Source organism: Gossypium arboreum, chromosome 8 (genome assembly GCF_025698485.1).
Source record: "Gossypium arboreum isolate Shixiya-1 chromosome 8, ASM2569848v2, whole genome shotgun sequence".
NCBI classification, from domain to species: domain Eukaryota; kingdom Viridiplantae; phylum Streptophyta; class Magnoliopsida; order Malvales; family Malvaceae; genus Gossypium; species Gossypium arboreum.
In genome coordinates this window covers 66,391,954-66,412,208 of record NC_069077.1, presented here as the reverse complement: position 1 = coordinate 66,412,208, position 20,255 = coordinate 66,391,954, and the positions used below count along the sequence as shown (strand labels likewise).

General features: G+C 35.3%; 1 non-coding gene across 1 annotated transcript; it reads left to right on the top strand.

The window, feature by feature from the left end:
* Window positions 1-346: 346 nt before the first annotated feature.
* LOC128279940 (small nucleolar RNA R71) lies at window positions 347-453 on the top strand. The gene has a single exon (XR_008270124.1). It is a non-coding gene; the product is annotated as a small nucleolar RNA R71 (small nucleolar RNA).
* The last annotated feature ends 19,802 nt before the right edge of the window (window positions 454-20,255 follow it).

Genomic DNA, 20,255 nt, shown 5'->3' with positions numbered 1-20,255 from the left:
GCCATAAGGTTGGTATTCCGAATAGCTTGTTCCACCGCTACTTGCTTCGCACTGCATTACTGGGTGAACCTGTGAAGAACTAAGAAAACCATCAATCTTTTTATTTAAGAGTTCTACCTGATTAGAGAGCATGGTGACTGAATCGACGTTATAAACGTCGGCTGTTTTAGTTGCCTTTGTCCTCATGACTTGCCACTGATAGTTATTCAGTTACATCTCCTCTATAAACTGATAGGCATCTTCAGGTGTTTTATTGTTGATGGTTCCACCTGCCGCTGCGTCAACCATTTGCCGAGTCAAAGGATTCAGACCATTGTGAAATGTTTGTACTTGGAGCCAAAGCGGTAACCCATGGTGAGGGCACCTTCTCAGTAAGTCCTTGTATCTCTCCCATGCATCTTAGATGGTTTCTAAATCCATCTGCACAAAAGAAGAGATGTCATTACGTAATTTGGCCATTTTAGCCGATGGAAAATATTTTAGTAAGAATTTTTCGATCATTTGTTCCCAAGTAGTAATCGACCCTCGTGGTAACGAGTTCAACCACTGTTTAGCTTTGTTCCTTCATGAAAAAGGGAATAACCGAATACAAATGGCATCATCAGAAACGCAATTTAATTTAAATGTATCGCAAAATTCCAGAAAGTTTACTAAGTGAGTGTTGGGATCTTCATACTGCAAACCATCAAACTGAACAAATTGTTGTATCATCTGAATAGTGTTAGGTTTTAATTCAAAAGTATTTTCAACTACAGCAGGTCTAACTATGCTAGATTCAGTTCCTGTTAAAGAAGGTTTAGCATAATCATACATAGTGCGTGGAGCAGGATTTTGATTAACCGCAATTGCAGGAGGTAGTTGATTGCCTTGGTTTTCAGCCATCTCTTTGGTTGGGGGTTGAGTATCATCTTCTTACTCGTTCTCCGAGTATCTTAAGCTTCGCCTTATTTCTCTTTGGTTTCTATATACTGTGCAATCGATTTCTTCGTCAAAAAGTAATGGTCTCGACGGGTTTCTTCTAGTCATAAACTATGAAAACCTACCAAGAGAAGGAAAAAGCAAGTTAATAAATAATAATTAAATTAAATTAAATTGCAAGAAAAATAAATAACTAAAGTAATAAAAATTAAGCGTTCCTAATACCTTAGTTCCCCGGCAACGGCGCCAAAAACTTGATTGCGTTATTTCGTGATAGGTTTTAAATATTTATAATTACTCGTTCTTGAACTAACTATTATCGCGATGTAGGCAAGTGTACCTATCGAACAGTAGTATAGTTTAGCAAGACCAGATTGTTGAACCCAAAGGAACTAGAAGTACTAGTAATGACTGTCTTTTTATTATCTAGCCTAAGAATAATCGGGTTTTGTTTTAATTAACTAATAATCTAAACTAAGAACGCACAGAGAAAAGAATTGAAGAATTGCTTTTAGGAAAAATCGATTGACTTAAGACAATACCTAAGGAAAAATCCACCTAGACTTGTTATTCTGGCTCCGAATCGGACAATTTATTCATTCAACTTGTTCCGTAGAGATCTCTAAGTTATGTTATTATCCCTTTTCAAGACTAATAACATCTAATCCCTAGATTGAATAACCGAGACTTTTCTCTAATTAACACTCTAGGATTGCATTAACTCGATCTATGGATCCCCTTATTAGGTTTCACCCTAATTTGACAAAATCTTGTCACCCTATTTCTAGGCGCGCAATCAACTCCGCTTAATTATGATAAATGTACTCTTAAACAGGGTCTATTCCTCTTCTGAATAAGAGCATATCTTGAATCAGTATCCTGGGATATCAAAACAGGAATTAAGAACACATAATTAAGAACAAGTTAAATATTTGTCATACGATTCAAAAAATAATAACAAGATTCATCTTTGGTTTGATTCCCCTTAGGTATTTAGGGGTTTTAGTTCATAACTAAATAAGAAAACATCTCAGAAGAATAAAGAATACAAAACATAAGGAAAACCCAAAACTCTTGAAGGGAAATTGAGGAGAGATCTTCAGTCTTGATGATGAATCTGGCTTCTGAGATGGATCAATCGGCTTCCTTGGAGTAATTCCTTACTCCCCCTTCTTCGTCTCCTCTTTTCTCCTCTTTTAGGGTGTATTTATAGGCTTTGGAGTGCCTTTTAACCCTCAAAAGTGGCCTTTTCTGAATTGGACTTAACTTGGGCTCGGCAGGGACATGCCCGTGTGCGATTACTTCAGGCCGTGTTCGAGCCTGTTAGAATGGCACGGGCGTGTGCTATGCCTGTGTGAGTCGTGCTTCGATTCTTTCAGATTGACACGGCTATATGGTCTGCCCGTGTGAGGAAGTCCAGGCCGTGTTAAGTTCGTACTTTAGCCCATTTTCTTTGTTTTTGGCCCGTTTCTCATTCCTTTCGCTCTCTTATGCTCTTTTAAGTATAAAACATGAAATTAAAGCATTAGGAGCATCAAATTCACCAATTCTAATGGAAAATCATCCATAAAATGCATTAAACATGGCGTAAAAATATGTATAATTTAAGGTTTATCAAATGTGTCTTAATAAAGGGTGTTTAATCACTAAAATGATGCCATGAGTTGTGAGTTTGATGTGTATAAGGTTGTAAGGGTTTATGGGAAACATGAAGGCTTGGAAAATAACCTAAGTGTTAGCAACATGAGAAGAGACACGGCCATGTGTCTCAGCCGTGTGGAGGACTCGGCCTAGCACACGGGTATGTGGCCTAGCCGTGTCGTTTAAATTGTTTTGCTTATGTCACAATCAGAGAGTTACACGGGCTGCAGACACAGGCGTGTGTGACCACACGGTTCAACACACATGGGCGTGTGACTCTCCAAAGCAAGAAATTTGCTAAGTTGTCCAAAGTTTATCAAAGGTTCTCAGTTTAGTCCCGAGCCACCCGGATGTATGTTTTAGGCCTCGAAGGCTCGTATAAAGGACGATATACATGTGTTTGAAAAGTTTTAATTTGGAAAAAAATTTATGGCTTGGTTTTTGCATGAATGAATGTGTATGTATTCGGTAATGCCTCGTATCCTATCTTAGTCTCGGGTACGGGTAAGGGCTGTTACAGGGTCTATCAAAGCAATCACTGAAGTATCATAAAGTGTGAAAGTACCTGTAATCACATTTGGAAATGGAGCTTCCTCACGAGCTCGAATGGCATAGGCTCTGGCAGGTGCACGAGCCTTGGATCTAACAGCAGTGTCTTTTGTTCCTCTTTGACTACCACTCATATTTCTCGTATTTCTGAGAGGTCTACCTCGAGCTGAAGTGTTACTGGGTCTCAGATTTTGCACAATTTCTTACTCAACAGACTCGGGGCAATCATGGATAAAGTGGTGTAAAGATCCACAATTGAAGCAAGCTCGATCATATAATCTACAATTGCCAGGATGTTTTTTACCACAGTGTTTACACTTAGGCTGATCAGATTGAACATTTCCAACATTGGCAACAGATGTAGCTGGAGCTTTAAAGCTCGAATGCGATCTAGCACTATCTCTACTCGAATGTCCCACGTTAGCCTATGAACGGCTATAATCATCTCTAAACTTCTTTGATGCATATTCAAATGACTTTCTCGATGATCTCTTTCGCACTTCTCTAGCTTCTGAATCAGCTTCTCCTTTCTTTTTTTCGAGTTCTTCGGCTTTACATGCTCGTTCAACAAGCACAACGAGTTCTTTGATCTCAAGAATCCCAACTAACAAAATAATATCTTTATTCAGACTGTCTTCAAATCTTTTGCACATTATTGCCTTAGTGGATACACATTCTCGAGCATATTGACTCAGTCTTACAAATTCTCCCTCATATTCTGTAACAAACATACGGCCTTGTTTAAGCTTAATAAACTCTTTATGTTTCTGGTCAATAAATCTCTAACTGAATTATTTCTTTCAGAATTCAACTTGAAAGAAATCCCAGGTTGTAACACCTCTTACCCGTATCCAAGGCCGGAACAGAGTACGAGGCATTACCACACTTAACAATACACATAGACGAAAACGAGGCCATAAAATTTCATTTAATTCAAAACTTTTCGAACACATGCATAACAAACAAAGCTAACTATATCATCACATCAAAACGTAGGACATGGCACGATTAATTAAACTTATAAACCATAATGGATAAGGACCACATCTCATGATCATATACGATAACTCAATGCGGTCGACACGTAAGGTCAAAATCATAATAAAATACATATCACAAACCAACTTCCTATACATGCCACTCACTTGATATTTCTAATATTTGAATTAATTTTCCCAAAATGATAGTTTGAAAGTGTGATTTTGCCTTGACGATCTCCAACCCCGGTTTAACCGCCAATATTAAGGAAATGGAGAGGATGGGTAAGCTTTACGCTTAGTAAGTTCATATGAAAATAATAAGCAATTACTACCATGCTTTTCAAGATAAAACACTATAATTGTACAATTACACATATTCGTGACAGTTGTTTCGAGTCCCTTGATAAAAAATCATATCTCAAGTTACAAAACTTGAAATCCAATTCTGTAAATTTTCTATGAAACTAGACTCATATGTCTACATACTAATTTATTTATAGAATTTTTTATCATGCCATTTAGTACAATTTATTAGTTAAAGTCTCCCCTATTTCAGGGTATGACTACTCTGACCCCTGTGCACTACGAATCAAATTTCTCCCTATACAGAATTCCAACGACCATTCTGTTTGTTTCCCTTAAAATTAGATTCAATAAGAAATCCATGAATCTAAGGTATGACTCTCAATAATATTTGTACAATTTATGGTGAATTTCTAAATTCAGAATAGGGGATCTCGAATTCATTCAGACCCTGTTTCACAAGAATTCAAACACACATAATATAGAATTCTTTTGTTTCCTCTGTTTCTTTCATGTGAAAATAGACTCATTAAGCTTTATGTTCATAATTTTTTTTAAAATTTAATTCAACTTACACAATTTTTGGGGAATTTTCAAAGTCATCCATTGCTGCTGTCTAATACTATTTTACTACTAAAGTTCACTTTTACACAATTTCACTTAATCCATTCCATTTTACCGAGGTTCGCTCAAATATTGAGCATATTACTCATAAATTCAAATAAACATATACTTGCACTTGTTCATCACATAATCATTTTCACATGTATTTTCATTTAATCGATTTCCCGTTGAACTCATCGGAATAATAACAGATACACAATTGCCTGCACATTTTCCCATTTCCACACTTGTAGCGAAGCTATCTGGTACACATAGTAGCCTCGCACTTAGTACTACACATGCGACCAACATCCGGTACACGTAGTAGCCTTGCACTTAGTACTACACACGTGACCTCACCATCTAATACACGTAGTAGCTTTGCACTTAGTACTACACACGTGATCACAGCTTTTGACGCATAGTAGCCTCGCACTTAGTACTACACATGCGACCTCACAATAGATCATTCGTATCATTTTTATTCCGAAGGTTCAATCGGGAAATTCCTCACTTTTCAGCATTTTACTAAATTGTCCTTAATCAATTTTAAATTCATAATTTACATCAAATAACCATTTGATAGGCAACCACATTTCATATGATATCAAAATATAATAACATAAAAAGAATCGATAGATTATTTATGTACAATTTACTCAAGTGTCGATCTCACTATCCATAGTACCAATTGTCCATTCATAGTATAATAAGACACAACTCAAATATCAAATCAGCTTTTAAGAATTTACATAACATATATCACATATTTCATATATCACTTGTCATGTATCTTCATTTTCTTGCATTTCATGTAACATTCTTTCATGTCATATTTCCACATCATAAACACCATTCCATCAACTTTTCCAATATATTAAATCATAAAATATATGAAATAATAGTAAGAAATATAATTCAAACATAACATTGCATTATTATTATCATATGAACTTACCTCGATCCGAAGCAAACAATTTACCATTTTAGTCCACAACCTTGTATTTTCCCGATTTAAGCCCGAATCTCGATTTCCTTCATCTATAATATCACATTTAGCCTAATAATTAGTCACACTATTCATACGGGTCCAAAAGTCATATTTTTAAAAATTTTCATTTTGACCCCTAAACTTTTGCATATTTGCACTTTTTCCCTAAGGTTCGAAAATTAAACTTCATCCTATTTTCTTATGTTTTATGACATGGTGATCATTTTTCCCTTCTATGGAAACATCAAATTCTCACTCTAACATGTACTTATGACTATTAGGTATTTTTACCGATTAAGCCCTTTTGCTCGTTTTCACTTAAAACCGAGTAGCACAAGTTGTCTAACATAGTTTAAAACCTTATATTCTATCATAAAACACCAAAATACACAAATTCCACCTATGTTTAGTTTTCCAAATATGAGCCCTAGGTTGAATTATTGCTAGCATAAGCTAAATCAAGTTACCGGGACTCCAAAAACGTAAAAATCATTAAAAACGAGGCTAGAATGGACTTACAATCGAGCTTGGAAGCGTGGAAACCCTATCCATGGAGTCTCCCTTGGTATACACATCCATGGTGAAGAAGATGAGCAAAATTGGCTTTTAATTTTGTATTTTAATTCATTTTACCCCTAAATGACCAAAATGCCCTTACTACTAAACTTTCCAAAAATTCCATTCGTGTCTAATATTTGTCCATAAACTTTGAAATTGGTCAAATTTCTATTTAAGACCTCCTAATTATTATTTCAAAGCAATTTCATACTAGAAACTTCTAGAATGCAAGTTTCGCAATTTATTCAATTTAGTCCCTAACTTCAAATTAAGCACTTTATGCATAGAATTTCTTCACGAAATTTTCACACAATAATGCAATCATATAATAGACATCAAAATAATCATAAAAAAAATTATTTCTATCTCAGGTTTATGGTCACGAAACCACTATTCCGAATAGGGCCTAATTCGGTATATTACAATTCTCCCTCCTTTAGGGATTTTCGTCCCCGAAAATCTTACCAGAAAAGTGGTCTTCACTTAGATTCCTCAATTTCATATTCAGTGTTGAAGAACTTTCACTCAGGCGAGGCCTCCAATATATCTCTTTAATTTCTCATATATTAAAATTCATTATCGAAGTCGATCCTCACTGTACTCTTTTAGTTTGCTACTCACTATCACATTTTCCTCTTTCCGCTACGGAAATAATTCTGATATAACCTCGAAAATAATCCTTTCTTCTAGTTACAAAACAATTCATTATGCCATCCTTTACTATTCATTCATTACGTTAATGAAAACCGTCTCAATTGCATTAGCTCAAGTACCAAAATATCTCAATTGAAGACATTGACTATAATTGTAATATCTTGATTTTGGGCCTAGTCGGAATAGTGGTTTTGTGACAAAAAAATACGAGATAGAAATAATTATTTTATGATTATTTTGAGGTCTATGATATGATTGCATGATTGTGTGAAAATTTCATGAAGAAATTTTATGCATAAAGTGCTTAAATTGAAATTAGGGACTAAATCGAACAATTTGCAAAACTTGCATTCTAGAAGTTTCTAGTATGAAATTGTTTTGAAATATTAATTAGGAGGTCTTAAATAGAATTTTACCAATTTCTAAGTCTATGGACAAAAATTGGACATGGATGGAATTTTTGGAAAGTTTAGTAGTAAGGGCATTTTGGTCATTTAGGGGTAAAATGAATTAAAATACAAAATTAAAAGCCAATTTTGCTCATCTCAACTCCACGGCCGAATATAGAAAGGAGAAACCATGGCTAGGGTTTTTCAAGCTTCCAAGCTCGATTGTAAGTCCGTTCTAGCCTCGTTTTTTATGATTTTTACGGTTTTGGAGTCCCGGTAGCTCGATTTAGCTTATGCTAGCAGTAATTCAACTTAGAGTGCATATTTGGAAAAATACCCATATGTGAAATTTGTGTATTTTGGTGTTTTATGATAGAATATGAGGTTTTAAATTATGTTAGACAACTTGTACTACTCGGTTTTAAGTGAAAACGAGCAAAAGGGCTTAATCGGTAAAAATACCTAATAGTCATAAGTACATGTTAGAGTGAGAATTTGATGTTACCATAGAAGGAAAAATGATCAGCATGTCATAAAACATAAGAAAATAGGCTGAATTTTAATTTACGAGCTTTGGGGAAAAAGTGTAAATATGCAAAAGTTTAGGGGTAAAATTGTAATTTTTCCAAAATATGATTTTGGGTCAATTTGAATAATGTGAGTCCTAATTAGACTATATTTTAAATGATAGAGCAAGGAAAACTAAAATTCGGGCTAAAATAGGGAAAATACCAAGTTGTGGACGAAATGACAAAAGTAGCCATTTTCGCATACGAGGTAAGTTCATGTGTAAATGTAGTAACATAATTGTCATTTTAAGCAATTTAATGTTGTTTATATGATATGATGCTGATTATTATCATGAAATATTATGCTTTGTGGTTATTGTTGGATAATATGTAATTATGTGAATTACTTGATGAGTATGAACTATCACCGAGTATCGGTTCCGATATTCCGTGGAAGACGGCAAATATGTGAGATCGAGGAAAAAAGCCCGTTTGGACCTTAGGAATAGATTAGGATACAAGTGACATGTCACTAGGATGGCTGAGCATCCGAACTCGTTGAGTTGAGTCTGAGTTCGTGAGATGTAACTAGGCATCCGAGCTCGTTGAGTTGAGTCCGAGTTCACTTATGGATGCGAACGCCCGAACTCGTTGAGTTGAGTCCGAGTTCACTTATGGGCGGGTTACATGGTAGCTTGGCTATATATGTGGCACTTATGTGCAAACTTTCCATGTATCCGAACTATATTCTGAAGCGTTCAACGGGTAAAATTCTACTCAAATGGAGGAATACTCGAGATGAAAGGGACGTATTGGTAAGTGTTGTGAAATGAATACTTTGAACAGGTATGTACTTAACCCTCGGGTTGAAAACTCGATATAACAACAATATGGTAAGATGATAAATGAAAATGTGATATGAATGTCTCGGTGATGATTATGCAAATAATGTTTTATGTTTGCGTATATAGTTGTGTTACTTGCTATTTGCATGTGAGCTTACTAAGCATTTATGCTTACTCCCTTCTTTTCATTCCTTGTAGTTTTGACAAGCCAGCTCAGAAATCGGGAATGGTCGGAGCCTCGCTCACACTATCCGTATACCATCTTGGCATAATGGCTTGTATAATTTGAGTATGGCATGTATAGCATTATAATCATTTTGTATATATGGTCTTATGATATGGTTATTGAGTGGTTGGAAATGCTTGGTAATGATTAGCCATTGGAATGGCTAATCATGATCATATTTGGTGTTATGTATGCTAAATTGCTAGCTAATCCATGGAAACCATGAAATAGGTAAAATTTACCATAAAATAGATTCGAGACAACAATGATGATGTGAGTTTGAAAAAAATTAAAAATAGTAGAGATACAATTAGATGATGAATAAAATATGGAATTGAAGAATTGTGAGTCTATTTTCATATGGATGGAACAAAACAGGTATATGAGTTATATTTTATGAGATGTTTAAATTTTTCTGAAACAGGTCCAGAGCGATTTCTGGATCCCCTGTTCTGACTTTGGAAATTCACCATAAATTTTTGAAAGATAATTATAAGTCAAGATTTATATGTACAGATTCCTTATTGAATCTAGTTTTATTAGAAACAAACGGCATAGTCATTGAAACTCTGTACAAGGAGATATCTGATTCGTAATACACAGAGGTCAGAGCAGTCGAACCCTGAAATATGAACTAATAAACTGTACTAATTTGCTAGACCAAAAATTCTATAAAACAATTAGTAAATATATATATGAGTCTAGTTTTAGTTAAAATTTATGGAATTTGATTTCGAGTTTTGGAACTTGAGATATGAATTTTTAAGCGACTGTGATGCAGATTGCTAGCTTGACTGAAAATTTTAAAAATAAATTGTTTGAGCTGTTTAAGTAATGAATTAAGTCTGCTACCACCTCGTGTTCGACTCCGACGACGGTCTCGGGTACGGGGCGTTACAATAATTGACTTACTTGAGAGAAGTAATCCACCATACCGATTGAAACTCGCACTTTTATCACTTATACCTTTACTGTTGTCAAACCTTACACGAAAATTAGAAAAATCCCAATACTGAAAACACCACATCACCCAAATCAAATCAGAAGTATAGCCATACTTGACATGATTATCACGAGCTAAAGAATGCACTCCGAACATGAGTCATAGTTGACAAATTATGGAATAAAGATAACAAGAAAACTGAATAAAGAAATCCAAGATAGAAAAACCCAGAATAAAGAAATCCAGAATAAAGAAACCCAAGATACGATACTATGCCGGAAAATTGAAAACCAAACTCATAGGAAAATATAGAAGATCCTAATAATTCCTTAGAGAAAAGAAATCCAGTAGAAAACATCATTTAGTCTCACTGGAATCAAATGCAACAAGAACAATGTATCTTCCCATATATATACATATCAAATGGAGTATCAAGTAGAAGAAACAGAATCATAGTATCATACATATTCTCTCATCAATTTTTTTTATCAGGCAGAATATAATAGAATGCCCGAAGGAATAGAGCAATATAAATTATAAACCAGTCAGGCTACCAATGCTTTCATTTAACATCAGGACTAGAAAACATCCCCATATAACAAGAATTTCTTCAAAAGATCAATAACCATAGAAATATTTCTGGGAACGGATAAACACATAGAACATCTTAGAAGAAATTACTAAAATCTGTCTAGCCGTAACTGTCACACTCAGATATTACACATTTCATATATCATTTCCCTAACTATTTCTGCCATCACAAATTTCATATTACTTTTCACTAAAGAAGACTAGTTCTGAATAAATTTTTATTTACACTTTTCTCGACCTTGTATCTGAGTAATTCAATTTACCAAAGTAAATTCATTCTTTAATCGAGACAAGGTATAGCTCCAATAATCCTTATGCCAATCGATACTTTTCTAGCTTTAACTTTACTTACCAACTCATTCTTCAATCTCTAATCATATTTATAATTATTCTAGCACTGAACTCTTTGGTTTCTCAACCGGAAACTTATTTAGTATAAATCTCATGAAATTCCATTATAAAACACCACTTTGGTAAGGGGAAAGGGGTCGTAGGGCCTCTGACTCAACTCTCATATATATATACATGTAACACAGTTTTTTTCATAGCAATCATATCTCAATCATGTTATTCATTTCGAGTAACTAACATTCATATTGATTTAATGCTCACTTTCCAGTTATCTCATTTAGTCAAGTATAATTATGCATGCATCCTATGTTTTCTGGATAGCTTGACTTATCCATTCATCTACTCGAACAAATCATACTCATGACATCATATAAAGGTTTAACAAACATAGATATTTGCATCACAATCGCAACTTTCATTTCGTCCATCATCATTTACATATTATTACAATCACATAATTCAGTCCAAACAATTTAACATAAATAAATTCATTTCATTATAATCATTTATCTCATAAAAAATATCATTGACATTCATCAACATTCAACGTTCAATCAAGGCAATGACATTTTCATTCATATCATGATATTAGGACCTTTTACTCATACTTATACGAATTTCTACTTATCTCGTTCATCTTATCAAGTAAGCCAAGTGCACTACATCATATGAGCATCAAGCAAGTATGGATATTTATCACAACATGACCTTTCATCTCACGTGTTATCACTTATATATATATCATAAATTTTTATTAATACTTTTCTAAATTGAGACTCATCATAATCGTAATTTTATTCAAACACCTTCACATCACATTGAACATGGTCAGTACAGCTCGGTTGAAGAGTACCTCTATCTAAGCAAGACGGTGCTCATACGCGTCGGAAAACATCACACTATCACGGATCAGTGGCATGTATAGCTGGACTTTTACACATGCTAGGTTAGTCCGAAAACCGACTAAGCCATAGCTCTGATACCATTAAATGTAACACCCCTTACCCGTATCCAAGGCCGAAATAGAGTACGAGGCATTACCACACTTAACAATACACATAGACGAAAACGAGGCCATAAAATTTCATTTAATTCAAAACTTTTCGAACACATGCATAACAAACAAAACTAACTATATCATCACATCAAAACGTAGGACATGGCACGATTAATTAAACTTATAAACCATAATGGATAAGGACCACATCTCATGATCATATACGATAACTCAATGCAGACTGATACGTAAGGTCAAAATCATAATAAAAATACATATCACAAACCAACTTCATATACATGCCACTCACTTGATATTTCTAATATTTGAATTAAATTTCCCAAAAATGATAGTTTGATAGTGTGATTTTGCCTCCAACGATCTCCAACCCCGAGCCGACCTGCCAATACTAAAGAAATGGAGAGGATGGGTAAGCTTTACGCTTAGTAAGTTCATATGAAAATAATAAGCAATTACTACCATGCTTTTCAAGATAAAACACTATAATTGTACAATTACACATATTCAGGACAGGCTATTTTCTGGAGTCCCGGTGTTAAAAATATTATATCTCAAGTTACAAAACTCGAAATCAATTCCGTAAATTTTATTTGAAACTAGACTCATATGTCTACATACTAAATTTTTTCTAGAATTTTTGGTCAAGCTATTTAGTACAGTTTATTAGTTAAAGTCTCCCCTGTTTCAGGGTATGACTACTCTGACCCCTGTGCACTACAAACCAAATTTCTCCCTATACAGAATTCCAACGACCATGCCGTTTGTTTAACTTAAAATTAGATTCAATAAGGAATCCATGCATGTAAGGTATGACTCTCAATAATTTTTGTACAATTTATGGTGAATTTCTAAATTCAAAACAGGGGATCTCGAATTCATTCAGACCCTGTTTCACAAGAATTTAAATATCACACAATATAGAATCTTTTGTTTCCCTTGTTTCTTTCATGTGAAAATAGACTCATTAAGCATGATTTCCATAATTTTTTTTAAAATTTAATTCAACTTACACAATTTTTGGTGAATTTTCAAAGTCATACACTTCATTGTCTAATCTTGTTTTACTACTAAAGTTCACTTTTACACAATTTCACTTAATCCATTCCATTTTACCGAGGTTCGCTCAAATTTTGAGCATATTACTCATAAATTCCAATAAACATATACTTGCACTTGTTCATCACATAATCACTTTCACATGTATTTTCATTTAATCGATTTCCCGTTGAACTCATCGAATAATAATGTATACACAATTGCCTACACATTTTTCCATTTCTACACTTGCGGTAGAAGCTATCTGCACGCATAGTAGCCTGCACTTAGTAGTACACATGCGACCAATAGTCTGGTACACGTAGTAGCCTGCACTTAGTACTACACACGTGACCTCACCATCTAATACACGTAGTAGCTCGCACTTAGTACTACACACGTGATCACGGCTTTGACGCATATTAGCCTTCACTTAGTACTACACATGCGACCTCACAATAGATCATTCAGATCGTTTTTATTTCGAAGGTTCAATCGGGAAATTCCTCACTTTTCAACATTTTACTAAATTGTCCGTAATCAATTTAAATTCATAATTTACATCAAATGACCATTTGATAGGCGACCACATTTCATATGATATCAAAATATAATAACATAAAAAGAATCGATAGATTATTTATGTACGAATTTACTCGAAGTGTCGATCTCACTATCCATAGTACCAATTGTCCATTCATAGTATAATAAGACACAACTCAAATATCAAATCAGCTTTTAAGAATTTACATAACATATATCACATATTTCATATATCACTTGTCATGTATCTTTATTTTCTTGCATTTCATGTAACATTCTTTCATGTCATATTTCCACATCATAAACACCATTCCATCAACTTTTCCAATATATTAAATCATAAAATATATGCAATAATAGTAAGAAATATAATTCAAACATAACATTGCATTATTATTATCATACGAACTTACCTCGATCCAGAAACAATAATTTACCATTTCAGTCCATAACCTTGTATTTTCCCGATTTAAGCCCGAATCTCGATTTCATTCATCTATAATATCACATTTAGCCTAATAATTAGTCACACTATTCATACGGTCCAAAAATCATATTTTTTAAAATTTTCATTTTGACCCCTCAACTTTTGCATATTTGCACTTTTGCCCCAAAGTTCAGAAATTAAACGTCATCCTATTTTCTTATGTTTTATGACATGGTGATCATTTTTCCCTTCTATGGCAACATCAAATTCTCACTCTAACATGTACTTATGACTATTAGGTATTTTTACCAATTAAGCCCTTTTGCTCGTTTTTACTTAAAACCGAGTAGCACAAGTTGTCTAACATAATTTAAAACCTTATATTCTTTCATAAAACACCAAAATACACAAATTTCACCTATGGGTATTTTTCCAAATATGAACCCTAGGTTGAATTATTGCTAGCATAAGCTAAATCAAGTTACCAAGACTCCAAAAACGTAAAAATCATTAAAAACAAGGCTAGAACAAACTTACAATCGAGCTTGGAAGCGTGGAAACCCTAGCCATGGAGTCTCCCTTGGTATACACGCCCATGGTGAAGAAGATGAGTAAAATTGGCTTTTAATTTTGTATTTTAATTCATTTTACCCCTAAATGACCAAAATGCCCTTACTACTAAACTTTCCAAAAATTCCATTCATGTCTAATATTTGTCCGAAAACTTTGAAATTGGTCAAATTGCTATTTAAGACCTCCTAATTAATATTTCAAAGCAATTTCATACTAGAAACTTCTGGAATGTAATTTTTGCAATTTATTCAATTTAGTCCCTAACTTCAAATTAAGCACTTTATGCATAGAATTTCTTCACGAAATTTTCTCACAATCATGCAATCATATCATAGACCTCAAAATAATCATAAAATAATTATTTCTATCTCAGATTTGTGGTCACAAAACAACTATTCCGATTAGGCCCTAATTCGGGTTATTACACAGGTGACTCGTTCCCTCGGAACCACAGATATTAGTGTTTTCCGCTAATTATACGTCGTATCTTTCAAAAGTGAAACGACACATTTTAAACTTTCATTTGGAGTCAATGATAATTCCTCGAACACTCGAATCGTATTCTCTAACCAGAACTTGACTCTTTCAGTATCATCATTCGTAATAGCACGTAATTCTTCAACTTCATATTTTCTAATTTTATCAACTGGAGGCTTATTTAACTGAGTCGGATTAGCTTGTGGCATAGCAGGGACTTGCAGAGGATTAGTCGGGATTGGGGTTGTTGAATACCCAGATTAGTTCTAATGTATTGGGTGAACCAATCATTCATCATCTGGTAGAAGGCTTGTCTAGCCTCTCCATCATGGCTACTCGTACCTGGTCTAGAGTCAGATGGCGCTGTCCCTTACGCGGGAGCAGGCACATTACTCTCTATATCATCAGCTATAGCTCGTTCGGGATCCATTTGCTATATAAAAACACATTTTCATTGTTAGGATTCATCACACTATCGCATTTCATAAATATGACATGTAGAGCTAGACTCACAAATGCAATGTTAGTCATAGAACTGGCTAAACCGTAGCTCTGATACCAACCAAATGTAACACCCCTAACCCGTATCTGTTGTCGGACTAGGGTTAAAGGCGTTACCAGAAAAATCAGAACATTTCACAAATAATTCCCAGACATCATTCACATATAATCATAAAATCATTACAGAGTCCCTTACATAGGTCAACGAGACCTTAAACATGCTTTAGAAAGGGGTTGGGACTAAACCGAGCTCATACAATATTTTTCAAAACTAAAACATTTTTCAAAGTTACGAAGGTCACACGCGCCGTGTGAACAGGCTGCGTGCCTCACACAACATTAGACACGCTCGTGTGTCTAGACCGTGTCAAATTAGAGTATACATACTGACTTAATCACACGGACATAAGACATGGCCATGTGTCTTGGCCGTGGTCGAAATTAACTTGGGTCACATGGCTAGCCACTCGCCCGTGTGCCTTGGTCGTGCTCAATATTGACTTAAAATCGTAGGGTACCCTAGCAGACACATGGCCGTGCAACATGACCGTGTGTCGTACACAGCTGATACACATGCCCGTGTCTCTGCCCGTGTGGACAAAATAGGCTATTTGAAAAGCCAATTTGCCACCCAATTTGGGTTAAACCTACAAGCATCAAACCAAGCACATTTGCACTATAATATCAACCAATTTCAATACCAAAACTTACACCAATCTTGCCATAACAATATCAACTAATTTCATGCTTAATTGTAACACCCCTAACTCGTGACCGACGCCGGTGTCGGACACGAGGGGTTAACGAGACAAATCCTCTTAAAGTACCGACCAATTTGGCATTTCTGGACAGGCTGGAAAACTGCGTCACCGTCGCCTTAAAATCATATCTCGAGTTCCAAAACTCGGAAACTGGTTTCGTAAATTTTCCTGAATTTAGACTCATATATCCATCCATGGATTTATTTTTAGAATTTTGGTTGGGCCAATTGGTACAGTTTATTAGTTAAAGTCACCCATGTTACAGGGATCGACTGCTCTGACCTCCGCGCGTTACAACTTGAATATCTTTCTGTACAGGGCTTTAATACTGGTGCCGTTTGTTTCTAATGAAACTAGACTCAAAATGGAATCTGTACATATAAGGCATGACTCCTAATTCTTTCTGGATAATTTATGGTAAATTTTCAAAGTCACGACAGGGGACCCAGAAATCGTTCTGGCCCTGTCTCACGAGAACTTTAATATCTCCCAGTATACTGCTCATATGGTCGTTCCGTTTTGTCCATATAAAATAGATTCATCAAGGATCAGTTCCATAATTTACTCACTATTTAATTCTACTTATACTATTTTTAGTGATTTTTCAATCTCATCTCACTGCTGCTGTCCGCAACAGTTACTGCAGTAGACTATGCCAATTTCATGAATTTTTCCTTGGCCTTAATCATCCATCATACATGACACAAATTATGGTCACCTTAACAAAATTTGAGTTTCTAAGACTCGTGGCTATAGGTTCTAGCATCCCACTCGACGACCACATAGGCCATTTTCACATGGCTTAAAGTTTACAACCCACAATTCGACAAAATATAATAGCCTATACATGCCAAATGTTCTTCAACAACAAAAAAGTAATACCACAAGATTTCAGCGGTGTGATGACTTCAACGACGGTTCCGAGCACACAACAAAGACGAGTCCCAGTGACCTAAAATGGGTGACAAGAAAACACTGAGTGAGTTTACAACTCAGTAAGTCATAAGCATTTATCAATCCACTAATAAAGTCACTACAACATGTACAACAAACGAGGCTAGGTACTCATCCATATCGAATCTATACCATAATACCTCGGACCTTTCGGTCCAATCTCGCACCAAGTCATACATCCACATTTCATATTCTACACAACAAGATAATCAAGCATTTTTACACATTAACTCATTTTCCAGCACAACCATACGATTTCAATCATCACATAGATTTAAGGCTTACCAATTCAACCCCAAGCATGGACGTATTTTCTATTCATCATGAGCTCGAGGTACTTACCCGATCCGCTGTCCGTGATCAACTCGATAATATCGCACACTCAGTGCCAATAGTGATGCAAAAGCATATAATAAGTCCGCACACTTAGTGCTATATAATCAGCTCGCACACATAGTGCTATATAATCAAATTCGCACACTTAGTGCTGTACAAATTTTAAATCCGCACACTTAGTGCCAATCTTGTCACCGTGTCCATTTATACCCGCACACTTAGTGCCAAGACCAATACGTTATGCATTTTACTACCTTTATACATTCAACAATGGCATCATTCCATACACATACATTTCCACTTACACATCAATTCATTAAACACAATTGCATATATATATATTATGATCATTTAAATCAATGCCAATTATATGCTTTATGACTTACCTTATATTGGATGAAACGATTTCCAATCGACTACTCGATTATCTTTCCTTTGCCTTTGCTTGATTCTCCACCTCTAGCTTCTTGGGCTAAATTTAACAAATAAATTGGTTTTATCATTTGAGCATCGGAAGAGAATTCAAGATGCCTAGCCAATATATAAATATCTACTCATTAGGCATCAAAGTCGCATATGTACAAAATCATGAATCGAACTCAACACCTTAGTTAGTATTCCTCTTAGCGAATTTTCTAAGCCAAGAATAGGCATCAATATGCTTGCCTCTAACCGAATGCATGCACACCAATTTCCCTCATGTGGCGAATATGCATGCCCATGTTGAGGCCGATTATGCACTTAATACCACACAAAACAGCATGCATTTTACTAACTAACGCATTACATATTGTAGCTCAATACACATCTCTCATGTACTACATAACCGAAAACATCATCCCAAGCAAATATATACCTTGAAATAGTATATATGTCATACCAATTCATCATGTGCAAACACATATTCAAAGCTCAAATCTTACCTACCATGCAACATGCATGAATCATACTTGTGGATATACCATGACCGAATACATCACAACACCATCATTTTGGTCATGATTAAGCAAAGAACTTAATGTCTCACTCAAAAATACTAAAAAGAAAGTCCAAGAGCCATCAATCCCCATCACATACACCATTAACAAGCTTCATATTTAACATGCAATGGCATTAACACAAAATCCACCTTGGCCAAATACCATTTCCATGGCATAACAAGGATTTGAACCATGGCTAACATGCACATCAAGTTAGCAACCAAAACAAGCATGAATCTCATGACACAACCTCAAACATACCTTAATCTTGATGCAAGTATAGCCAAATCTCCTTCTAGTTCTCTTCTAAACCAAGCATGAAGCAAAAATCCTCCCTTTTTCCTTAGTATTTTCGGCCAAAGAAGAGAAAATGGATGAACAAAATTTTTCTTTTCTCTTCCACAATGCACGGCAAGGGGGGTTTCACTCACACACACACATTTTTTTTTTTTTCTTTATTACCCATACTCATTTGTTTATTGTTTCTCCCTAGTGCACCAACAAAACATGTTTCATGACATGTTTAGCCCATGATTCCTTGTCATGGCCGGCCACTTCATGTTAGGGGAAATTTGACATGCAAATCCTTATTTTTGCATGCATTATAAACTAGTCATCCCACATTTCCTATCATACTTTCAATGTTTACTACTAGGCCCTTTCTAGTGAAATTCACATTTATAACTCTAAATCGAAACATCAAAATGTCACACATGAATTAACACATATTATAGGCATCAAAATAAATTATAAATTATTTTATGCCTCGGTTTTGTGGTCCCGAAACCACATCCCGACTAGGGTCAATTTTGGGATGTCACAACTCTCCCCCACTTAAGAAATTTTCGTCCCCGAAAATCTTACCGGTAAATAGGCTCGGGTATCGCTCTTTCATAGAGTCCTCAAGTTCCCAAGTGGCTTCTTCAATTTCGTGTTTATGCCACAACACCTTCACTAACGGGATTTTCTTATTGCGTAACTCTTTTACTTCACGCATCATAATGCGAACCGGTTCCTCTTCATAGCTCAAATTAGGTGAATCTCAATCTCGGATGGAGCAATTACGTGCGATGGATCGACCTATATCGTCGAAGCATCGAGACATGAAAACGTTGTGAATCCTTTCGAGCTCGGGGCAAAATTAATCGATATCGATCGCCCAACTCGTTCGGATACTTCATATGGCCCGATAAACCTCGGACTCAATTTGCCCTTACGACCAAATCTAAGCACCTTCTTCCAAGGTGAAACTTTGAGAAAGACCTTGTCTCCAACCCGATATTCAATATCTTTTCTTTTCAAATCCGCATACGACTTTTGGCGATCCGGCGACTTTCAAACTTTCACGAATTACTCGAACTTTTGCTCGGCATCCTTAACCAAATCAACCCGAAGAATTTACCTTCACTAAGTTCAGTCGAATAATGGGGTACGGCATTTACGACCGTATAAAGCCTCGTAAGGCGCCATCTTAATGCTTGATTGAAAGCTATTGTTGTAGGCGAATTCAATCAAAGGTAAATACTGTTCCCATGAACCACTAAACTCAAGGATGCAACATCTCAACATATCCTCGAGTATTTGAATTATCCGTTCGGA